Source organism: Pseudorca crassidens, chromosome 17, assembly GCF_039906515.1.
Source record: "Pseudorca crassidens isolate mPseCra1 chromosome 17, mPseCra1.hap1, whole genome shotgun sequence".
NCBI classification, from domain to species: Eukaryota; Metazoa; Chordata; class Mammalia; order Artiodactyla; family Delphinidae; genus Pseudorca; species Pseudorca crassidens.
Genome location: NC_090312.1, coordinates 10,958,283 through 10,969,153, shown reverse-complemented (window position 1 = coordinate 10,969,153; position 10,871 = coordinate 10,958,283). Strand labels below are relative to the sequence as shown.

Here is a 10,871-nt window from a genome sequence, read left to right as displayed (position 1 = left end):
TGGCTTAATTTGTCCTGTTTATTTGGTCGCTTATTTATCATCTGTCTCCCCCTGCATGGGTAAGCTGCCTTAGGGCAACACTCTGCTTGTCTGCATCACTCCTGTATCCCAGTGCCAAGAACAGTGCTGACCCCTAGGAGACCTTCAATAAAGATAACTCCAATGAATGAGAGAGGTAAACCAGGTTAGAGTAGCAGGTTCAATCTGTCCCTTAGCTCCCTGTATCTTCCGCTTTGGAGGAGAGGCTTTCAAATGGGAAAGCCCAGTGTAATGGAAGAAGCAACAGAGGCTCTATTAATGGCTCTGGAAAGTTAAAACTGTAAGTAATTAAGACTGTCAGACGACATAACTGCAGTCTCATTGGTACAGTCCCAGTTAATTGTGCCCTCCTTTATGCTCCCCCAGCACTTCTGTTCATTTAAAGAAGAATCAGGGACTTCCTTAGTGGTCCGGTGGTAAAGAATCTGCCTTACAATGCAGGGGACACAGGTTCAACCCCTGGTCAGGGAACTAAGATCCCACATGCCTCAGGGCAACTAAGCCTGTGCGCCACAACTACTGAGCTCGCGCGCCTCAACTAGAGAGCCTGCGTGCCGCAGACTACAGAGCCCACGCGCCCTGGAACCCATGCGCCACAACTAGAGAGAAGCCCGCGCAGCACAACTAAGACCTGACGCAGCCAAAAATAAATAAATAATAAAATAAATCTTAAAAAAAAAATAAAGAACGAATCGATCACATTCTATGCTTGCTCGGTACGTGCCCTCCTCAGTCAGATGGCAAACTCTCTGAGTTGGAGGGAAAGCAAAGGAGCCTGCATTTATTGACCACTTACTCTGATTGGGGCCCTGAGCAAGGTGAATTTGAATTCATTAAGTCATTGGTTAAGTGCTCAAAAATCTTCTGGGCAATAGATCTGCAAAGATGAACTGTTCTTGCTCTCCGAGAAAGACAAGAAAGTTCTATTTAGAAAGCAGAGACATGATTACTCTTATAGAGGTATGTCCAGGGTGTCACAGAAAATTTAGAAATTTTCCTAAATCAGAAGGGAGTGGGTATCTTAGTCAGTTCAGGCTGCTATAACAGAATGCCATAGACTCGGTGACTTATTTTTTTTAATACATTTATTTATTTATTATTTATTTATTTATTTTGGCTGCGTTGGGTCTTTTGTTGCTGTGCACGGGCTTTCTCTAGTTTCTGTGAGGAGGGCTACTCTTCATTGCAGTGTGTGGGCTTCTCATTGCGATGGCTTCTCTTGTTGTAGAGCACGCGCTCTAGGCACGCAGGCTTCAGTAGTTGTGGCACATGAGCTCAGTAGTTGTGGCGCACGGGCTTAGTTGCTCCGCGGCATGTGGGATCTTCCCAGACCAGGGCCAGGGAAGCCCAACTTAGTGACATAAACAACACACATTTATTTCTCACAGTTCTGGAGGCTGGAAACTCTGAGACAGGTGCTGACAGATTTGATGTCTGGTGAGAGCCCTCTTCCTGGTTCATAGACAACCGTCTTCTTGCTGTGTCCTCACATGGTGGAGGGGGCAAGGGAGATCTCTGAGGTCTCTTTTATAAGGGCACTAATACCATTCATGAGGGCTCCACCCTCATGACCTAAGCACCTCCCAAAGACCCCAACTCTAATATCCATGACATTGCGGGTTATAAAATTCAACATATGAATTTTGGGGGTATACAAACATTCAACCTATAGCAGGGAGTTAGAAACCACTTCTAAGAAGTGGGGGCTCTTAAACTAAGCTTCAAGGAAGAGGTGGGACTTATCTAGGTAGATGAGGGGGCACAGGCCCGTCAGCCAGAGCAAAAAGCACAGTGCTGCTGATGCCCGGCAATCTGTCCCCTGGACCCACCTCTGAGCTCACCTGCAGCTGCAGTTTGATTCCATCTGTCCAGAGGAACTGTCCACCTGAAGCACGTGTCCCTCTCTTCCTCTCTGCCTGGGGTCTTTCCCCAAGCCTTCGGGATCTTGCCCAGATGGGAAATGCCTAACAGCCTCAGGGCAGCCTCCAACCAGTCAGTGGATAAATGTCACAGCCTCCCATCCCTAAAGGGGAACAGTCCTAAAGTGCTTTCAACACAGTTCCTCAGAGGATCCCCAGTGGAACTGAGTCCCGTTGCCCCCAGTTATAACTCTCTCATTAACTCCCTATGCCTCTTCTCTCTTCCCTGCCTCACTTTCTCACTCCCTCATTTGCTCTGCCTGGAATCAATCACCTCCCAAATAAACTAACTGCACCCAATTCCTTGTCTCAAGGTTTGTTTCCGGGGAGACACAAAGCAGGTCAGCATTCATTCATTTATTCACAGATATTGACCAGGCACCCGCTCCGTGCCTGAGCAAAGACTGAGCCTGAGTAGGAGCGTGTAATATATTTGGGTAACTCTACAAGGTTCAGCATGGTCTGAGGAAATGGTACAAGTTTGGTCATGGAAAGCAATGAGTCTAAAAAGCTTTGCACCATTTTACAGTTCAGGAAACTGAGGCACAGGAATGTTGAGTAATTGGCCCAAGGTCAAACACTTAGTTCACAGAGGAGTTTTGGAGTCCAGGCTCTTAACTATCACCCTATACCCCCTCTCCTGGTGGTTAGAGCTATGGGTGCAGGCTGCAGATGAATTCACCCATGACGAATGTGTAGAGTGAGAAGATACTGGGATCAAGATTGAACGCTGAGGGACACCGTAGGCAACAGAGGAAGGGGTGCCCACAAAGCAGACTGGGGAGGGGGCGGGTGGTCCAGGAAGGGAAGTGGAAGGAAAACCAGGGGTCAAGGGAAGAAATTACTCCTAGAAGAAAGGAATGGCCAACACTCTCAAATGCCACTGCAAGTCCAATCAAAGAAGGATTGGAGAGCAAGTGCCCATCTCCTTTGACAACTGGAAGGCTGATAACTTTTGCCAGAACAGCCTGAATGGAGTGGAGGGACTGGGAGCCAGATTGCGGTGGGCTGAAGAATGAGTAGGAGACAGCAAGTGTAGACAATCCTTTTCAGAAACATGGCAGGCTAGCTCGTGGGAGGTGAGGGTGGAGGATCCTTCAAAGAGGGTGGGCGAGCGAGCATCTGTGCCTGATGGGAAAGTCCCAGTAGGGTGGGAGAGGTTGAAGAGGAAGGGCAGGGTCCCTAATGGAACAGGTCCTGAGGGTGAGAGGGGACGGGATCTAAAGTGAGGTGGGCGGGGAAGAGCCCTGGACCTGGAGGACCACCTTGTCCACTGCAGGAGAGGGCCAGAGGGAAAGGAGCAGAACACTCAGAAGCCATCAGGAACTTTTCCTGGGTTCACAGGCTAGGGATTAGGCGGGCTCTTAAAGGTCCCTCGTTTAATTCCTCGTGACATTCATGCTCTGGGCGAAATGAATTCATCCCAATGTAGATGAATAAAAAGTGACTTCCGTCTCATAAGTGGGGAAGAAATAGCATAAGAAGCTATTTTGGCCCAAAGTAGGTTAGGGAAGATGGAAAGGAGAGGAAGAGCAGGAGAGGCTTTTGGGAGCCAGAAGACACACAGCTTGGTGACTGATGGCTGGAGGGAGAGTCGAGGGGCAGTGGTGAGAACAAGCAAGGTGGGCACAGTGGTGCTCACCTGTAAGGAGGAGGCGGAGGGTGGTATTCTTAGCCGCGATAAAGAGCAGGGAAGGGGAAGGTTTTGAGGAGGAAGGTAATTAGCTCCTTTTTGTGCTTTGTGCTGGGAAGGCAGTGTGGGTGCCGCTGAGTCTTCACCTTTGCTGGGCGGGGACGCCGGGTAGTGGGCTTGAGGGTGGCGGGAAGTGGGCAGGTGGAAGGCTCTACACAGCTGGTGAGTAGGGGAGCCAGCACCTACAGAGCCAACACCCTTTACTAGCTTCTCCCTGTCTTGCTTCGTAGCCATAAAGCAGGATTTCTCGTCCTTGGCACTATTGACACATCGGACCAAATAATTCTTTGCTGTGGGGACTTGTGCATCGTAGGACGTTTAACAGCATCCCTGGCCTCTACCCAGCCGATGCAGTAGCACCCTCCCGGCTGTGACAGCCCAAAATGCCTCCAGACATTGTCAAATGTCCCCTGGGGTTGGGGGCAAAATTGAGAACCACTGCTGTGTCATCTTTTCCTCAGCTCACTTAAAAAAATGTTCTCTAAAAGGCGCAACTCTGGATAAACTGTTTTAGCAGAAGCATCTATTCCCAGTTGTGGAGTCACATTGTCTGGGTGCAAATCCTGTTTCCACCACTCTACTGGTTTCGCTGTTGTTTTATTTTTTCTCGTTTTGTGTTTTCTCTGTAAAATGAGGTTTTTGACAGGGTGAAAGGAAGTAATCCAGGTAAAGTGCTTGGCTTGGTATGGAGTACCCAGTTAGCAATCAATCGTCAGTCACTCGCTATTATTAGTAATATTCGTAGTGGGATGTAGGCACAGGTGACACCTCTAGTGAGCATTTGGTCATTTGGGCCTGGAGATATGGATGGCAAAGATGTGTCACAGGTAAAAGGGCACACTTGAAGCTGTGGACATTTATGACACGGCCTGGAGAGAGTGGATAGGGAGAGGAAGGGAGCTGTAAGCCAAAACCGCAGACCTCACTCCATTTACCGAGCAGCTGGAGGAAGAGAAGTCTGTAATTGACACTTGGGCAGGCAGAAAAGTAGACAGGGAAGCAGGTGTGAGTTTTTCATTGAGCCAATATCAGGCAGCTCCCCTGACCTTTGGGTGGTGGGAGGCTAGGCAGCAGGTTGCTGTACTGTGGGACGACGATGATGCTATTGACGTGGCCCCTGAGTGCTCACCTGAGTCAGGTGCTGTACAAATATTAACGTTCATCTAATGCGCCCAAGGCTATCACTTAGGTGTTATTTATTACCCCCATTTTAGAGACCAAGAAGCTGATGCATAGAGAAGGAGGTGAAGGAAGGTGAGTTTGTCAGCAAAGTAGGGTGGGAGGAGAAAGGGCCTTTCGTGTGCAGAGAACCACATGAGAAAAAGCGGAGCCCAAGCACCTCGTGCATCCATCGGTGTCAGGAAACAAAGAGAGTGAGGCAGGTACAAAGGGTTAAAGGGCAACACACAGGGGGCCCCTACGATGGAGAATGGTCAGCAGTGCCATGCCCAGCCACAATGGAGCCCAAGGCGAAAGGGAAATTCAGTCATACTGACCTTATCTTTCTTTTACATTTTGAGATTTTGTTCATTTTGGAATTTTTCCATTAATTTTTCTTTTTAGAAGGATTGCATTAAAATATTTTTTATTTTGATTACTGAATTTGTTGGCACCTGCTTAGAGGGATTGAACAGAATGCCAAAGTCTTCCAGGCTCCTTGACCTTGCTGCTTACAGGTCAAGTTCCAGCCTGCGTCATTCCCCTCTTCTTTAGCCAGGAGGAGGCAAGATCTTGATTCCAGCCTGTGGGAAGAGGTAATTCCACAGGAGCAGAAATGCTTTCTGGAAGAGGAAATGGACACTAGGCACCCAAACCTAACAAATGTCCATTACAAGAGGCTCCCCTTTGGGCCACTTGGAGATCCTTGGTACAGAGAAGAAAACATTCTGGGGGCCGTGGGGAGACAAGGTTAGGAAAGAATGGGAAATTGACGCACTGAACCAAGTGGTTAAGAACTGCCCTGCAGTCAGTAGCCTGGGCTTAAATTCGGGCTCACATACTAGCAGTGTGATTTTGCCTCCTAGCTGAAAGTGTTAAGCCTCAGTTTCCTGGCTATAAAATGGAGATAATAAAAGTACCCATATCATAAAGTTGTTAGGAGGATTAAATGAATTAAGCCACATCAAAGTGCTTGAACATAATAAATATTCTGTGTTGTTTTTTTTTAATATTGCAATATCAGTATTTTTTAAGTTATTATTATTTTTCAAGCTCAGGAGTAATGAAGGGGAGAGATGGAAGAGTAACATGAAGCTTAGAGGGATCCCAGGGAGGAGTTTTGTTCGTTTCTTTGTTTTTCCAGTTGGGAGAGCAAGAGAAGGAGCAGAGGAGAGGGACAGACAGATACTTGCGGTGAGCAGTGATTCCCCACCTGCGTTGGGAATACCTGTTAAATATTCTCAAGTTGGACTCACCAGTTCGCTGAAAGGTTAATGACTGGAGCATGGTTGCATGTGCCGGCCAGTGTCATCAGAGACAGAATCAGATTTCCTAATGCCCAGGGAGGTATTTCTCCCCAAAAACCTGACCGCCATAGTATATCTAGTTATTGTCAGTCCTGGAGCCACTCTTTGAGCCCAGGTCACAAGAATGTGAGATGTGATGAGGTCTTTCTCATCACACTACTAACAAAACCCCTCCTTGCAAAAGGTGAACACCCAATGGCATTTCCTCCAGAGATGCTGAGCATCGGGGAAAATGCTTTCCATCCTTAGATCATTAATTTTAAAAGCTTCATTTCCAGACTTAATGGAGCTTTGTGATAAAAGGGTCAGAGAAATAGGTCACCGCAACAATCTCTTAAGGAAGGAAGGAAGGTCCTCTTCCATTTTGCATGAAATTAATAAGGGCTTCACCCTCTTCTCCACCTGGGAACCCCCAGTGGACCAGAGCAAGCCAACTTTTTGGGGTGGGGTTGGCCCCTCTCTATGTTCCCATAGCATCCGGGGGTCAATGTCGGTGGAGCCTTTACTGCAGTGAACCTCGTCTCTCCCCTGTAGACCTAGGGCAAGGACTCTTATTCGCCTCTATATACCCAGCACCATACACAATGTGTGCTCAACCCCTGTCTCATGAATGAATGCTTGCATACTTTATGAAACATCTCCACTCAACAGCTATGTGAAAAAACCCATTCACTTTCTGAGTAAGCAAAATTGGGCAAGGAAGATTTCCGAGCAGGCTTCTCAAGCTGGTATGTTGTCCAGGGTGGAAGCAACTGTATGTGTTAATAGGAGTACAGTGATGATAACAACCAATAATAGTTAAAATGTATTGAATGCTTACTCTATGCCTGGCACTGTTCTCATGATTCTAATAGCACTTTCCAACGATTATCTCATTTAATCTCAAAATAAACTTATGAGGTAAGACTATTAATACATACATTTTACAGATGAAGAAACTGAGACTCAGAAAAGTTGCACACAGAGGGTCTGTTTTTGGAGCGATTCATTAATTAGACTTGTGCTCTCTTTCTGCAAACTGAGCTCCAGGGGATCAAAATAGGGCATGGAGTTTGCAGACACCAAATCTATGGAGTTTATGGTGTATCTGAGCCATAGATTTAACTGTAAAATAACAGGTCCCTTCAGTCGGTGCCTACTGTTTCAGAAAAAGCGGAAAATCCTCCCCCATTGGTTTTGTAAATAGTCCTTAATTGAACTCAGCATAGGTATCATTACCATCAAGTTCTGCAATTAACCAGCCTGGAGATTATTTGCTAGGTTGCAGCTACAGAGATATTTACATATCTGTGTTTTAACTCTAGGGGAGACTTTCAGCCTGTAAGTTGCTTATCCAGCCACAATTGTAGCTGCTAGGAAACTGCCTGGGGACATTTTAGGGGAATGAGAAAGCTAGGATTCCCCCAAAGCCAGCTGTTGCCAGCCCAGAATAATAACACTAACAATTAAGAACTAATATTTGTACAGTCCTTTAAAAATTACAAGACACATTCTTATACAATGACTTGTCTAGTTTTTAATTCCCAGGATAGTGGGAGGAGAAGACTGGTGTGAGGATTACTATTTTAAAGAACACCCCCCCACACCGCCCCCACCCCCACCCCCCCCAAAGTTTGTTTCCTCCAGGGCTATAACATACTCTTTCATTCCACAAATATTTAGTGAGCACCTACTATGTGCTAGGAACTGTACTAGGTGCTGAAATGTAATGGTGAACAAAACAGACATTGTCCCTGGGCTCATGAAGCTTACAGTCTAATAGGGAAGAAAGACCATAATCAAATAATATACAGAGATAAATGTAAAATTACAGCTATTGTAGTGCTACCAGAGAGGCAAAAAGTGCAATGAAGGGATTTAACCTAATCAAGATCAGGGAAAACTTTCCTGAACTGTAATGAATAGGAGTCAACCAGACAAAGAAAGAGGGAAGAGTATTCTAAGCAGAGGGAACAGCGTGTATAAAGGCCCCAGGGCCAAGGAGAGTGTATCAGTTAGCTTATGCTGCACAGCAAAACACCCAAAACTTAGTGGCTTAAAAAAACATCATTTAGCCCATAATTCTGTGGGCTGACAATTTGGCTGGAATCAGCTACGTAGTTTTCCTCTGATCTCAGCTGGGTTCACTCATACCTTGTGGTCATCTTCCAGGTCAGCTGAATGGCTTATCTCGGTTTTATGTGGTTGTTCATTCCCTAGCAGGTAAGTCCAGGCTTGTTGACATAGCAGCAGGGTTCTGAGTGGAACAAGAGAGGAAGCTGCAAGGACTTTTATGGTCTAGGTTCAGAACTCACACAACCTTATTTCTGCCACATTCCATTTGTTAAAGCACTTTTAAATATGATTAATAGGATATAGGACCTTAGAAATGGAAGGGGTTTCCAGCAGAGTCTAGTGCAGGTAACAAAAAGTAGGTGTGTACCAAATACTATTTGAATGAATGGAGGGATGAACATACCACACCTGACATCATCAGCATCTCCGGGCCATGGAATATTGTACTCATGGTGTGGAACTAGCTTCTCTACCTTGGGTTTTGTTTTTTTTTAACTCCTTCCTCCTGCCCCCTCCACAGGGAGGTCAGAGAGGTTTATCTAAAATGCAACCTGGACCTAATAACCTCAAGGTTTCTCCAGTGCCTGCCAACACGATTGGTACATCAACATCCCCAGGAGGGGCTGTTTAAAAGAGACTCCTGCCCTCCACCCTAGATTCACTGAATCAGAACTTCTGGGCTTGGGAACTGGGATCGCTATTTTTTGAAAGCTGTCCCAAGGAGTTAGATGCAACTGGTCCAGCTTTTGGGAGCCACTGGCTACAACATAGTCCAGATTCAAGTTTTTCAAAAAAAGTTCTCTAGCAGTATTGAGCTCATCAGCTCAGACATTGCCTTCCTTTTCTTTAAACATCTTTATTGGAGTATAATTGCTTTACAATGTTGTATTAGTTTCTGCTGTATGACATTGCCTTCCTTAAGAAACAGTCTCACCCTTTCCTTCCCACCATCCCCAGAACCAACGTCTTCCTTCACTGTATATCCATTATATCTGGTACAGACTTTGTATCACATTATTATTATTCAAAATGTGTTATTAAAAATTGGTTTACATATCTGACACTTTCTCACTCCCCCTCTCCAGCCTTTCCCCCACTCCCACGGATCCTGTGAGGTCCCTGAAGGTCATAGTCATAGTATTGACTAACAGTGCCTACCAGAGGGCCTGGTACAAAATTGATCCAATTTTGGATCAATCAATCCAATCCAGTTGACCCAAGTGTCCATTGATGGCTGAATGAATAAACAAAATATGGTTTGTACATATATTATTCAGGTGTAACAAGGAAAGAAATTCTGACACATGCTACACAACATGGATGAACCTGGAGGACGTTATGCTAAGTGAAATAAACTGGTCATGAAAAGACAGATACTGTATTTTTTCACTTACAGGGGGACCCAGGGGAGTCAAATTCATCAAATTCATAGAGACGAAAGTCGAATGGTGGTTGCCAGGGACTCGAGGAGGGAGAATGTTATTATGTTATGTTATTATGTTATTATTTAACGAGTTCAGAGTTTCATGTGTACAAGATAGAAAGAGTTCTGGAGATTGATAATGGTGAGGTGGATGATGATTGCAAAATAACGTGAATATACTTAATAGCACTGAAATGTACAGTTTAAAATGGCACTGTATAAGAATAGTTAAGATGGCAAAATTTATGTTCTGTGTATTTTACCATGATTAAAAATTAAAAGAATTGTTAAAAAAAAAAAATTAAAAGAATTGAACCGGGCTTCCCTGGTGGCGCAGTGGCTGAGAGTCCGCCTGCCGATGCAGGGGACACGGGTTCGTGCCCCGGTCCGGGAAGATCCCACATGTCGCGGAGCGGCTGGGCCCGTGAGCCATGGCCGCTGGGCCTGCGTGTCCGGAGCCTGTGCTCCGCAATGGGAGAGGCCACAACAGTGAGAGGCCCGCGTACCGCAAAAAAAGAATTGAACCAATGAAAGTGGGATGGTCACCAGGTATTTGTTGAACACCTCCAGGATCAGAGCATTTCCTGACACAATGACTTTGCCGGAGACCAGCTCATGGCCTCTCTTATAACTTGGAGTCTTTAAGATAATGGCTCTGCACATATTCCGTAAAGCCACTGATGGGTGACGGCCAGCTGAGGCGGTGCCAGTGCTGGTAACTCTGCCTGGCTCCTGAGGCTTGGCGTCTCTCCCGTTTTCTTCTCCATTCCTGCCTGTGGTCTTGGTACTGTTCTCTCCCACAGACTTGGCGTGGCTCTGTCCCCGTGGTTGTCTCTGCCCCAGACTCCCACAGCTACTGGACCCTGCCCCAGACAGACCCAGAGGACTCAGTTCCCAGCTCAGGCCAGCCTCCTTGGAAGAAGGAATCAGATTGAAAGTTCTTCCTTAAATAGAGCCAAGGCCTCTGTCCTTATAACTTTCCTTTCTGTGTTTCAGATTCCACCTTCTGGAACGATACAGGACAAGCCCAACCCTTATTCCCATCCAGCAGCTCTTCAAACACTCGAACACAGTGTCCCCCAGATCTTCAATTTCTCAAATAACAGATTTCTAGATCCTTCCCTCCACTCCTGTGCCCTTGTCTGACCCCATGGCCAGTTGCGCACATCCCTTTAAAATATGGCTCTTAGAAATACATAAATTCTCCAGATGGCATCTGACCAGTGCAGAGAAGAACAGGATTATTATTTCCAGGATGTGGACCCAAATTTGCTGAA

At 46.1% G+C, this 10,871-nt stretch overlaps 1 long non-coding RNA gene across 1 annotated transcript in view; it reads left to right on the top strand.

Annotated features, from left to right (window-relative positions):
* The first annotated feature begins 3,480 nt into the window (after positions 1-3,480).
* Positions 3,481-10,871, top strand: part of LOC137210746 (uncharacterized) — a 28,176-nt gene continuing 20,785 nt past the window's right edge. The window contains exon 1 of the long non-coding RNA XR_010936694.1: positions 3,481-3,580. This is a non-coding gene — a long non-coding RNA (uncharacterized lncRNA). The remainder of the gene's footprint in view (positions 3,581-10,871) is intronic.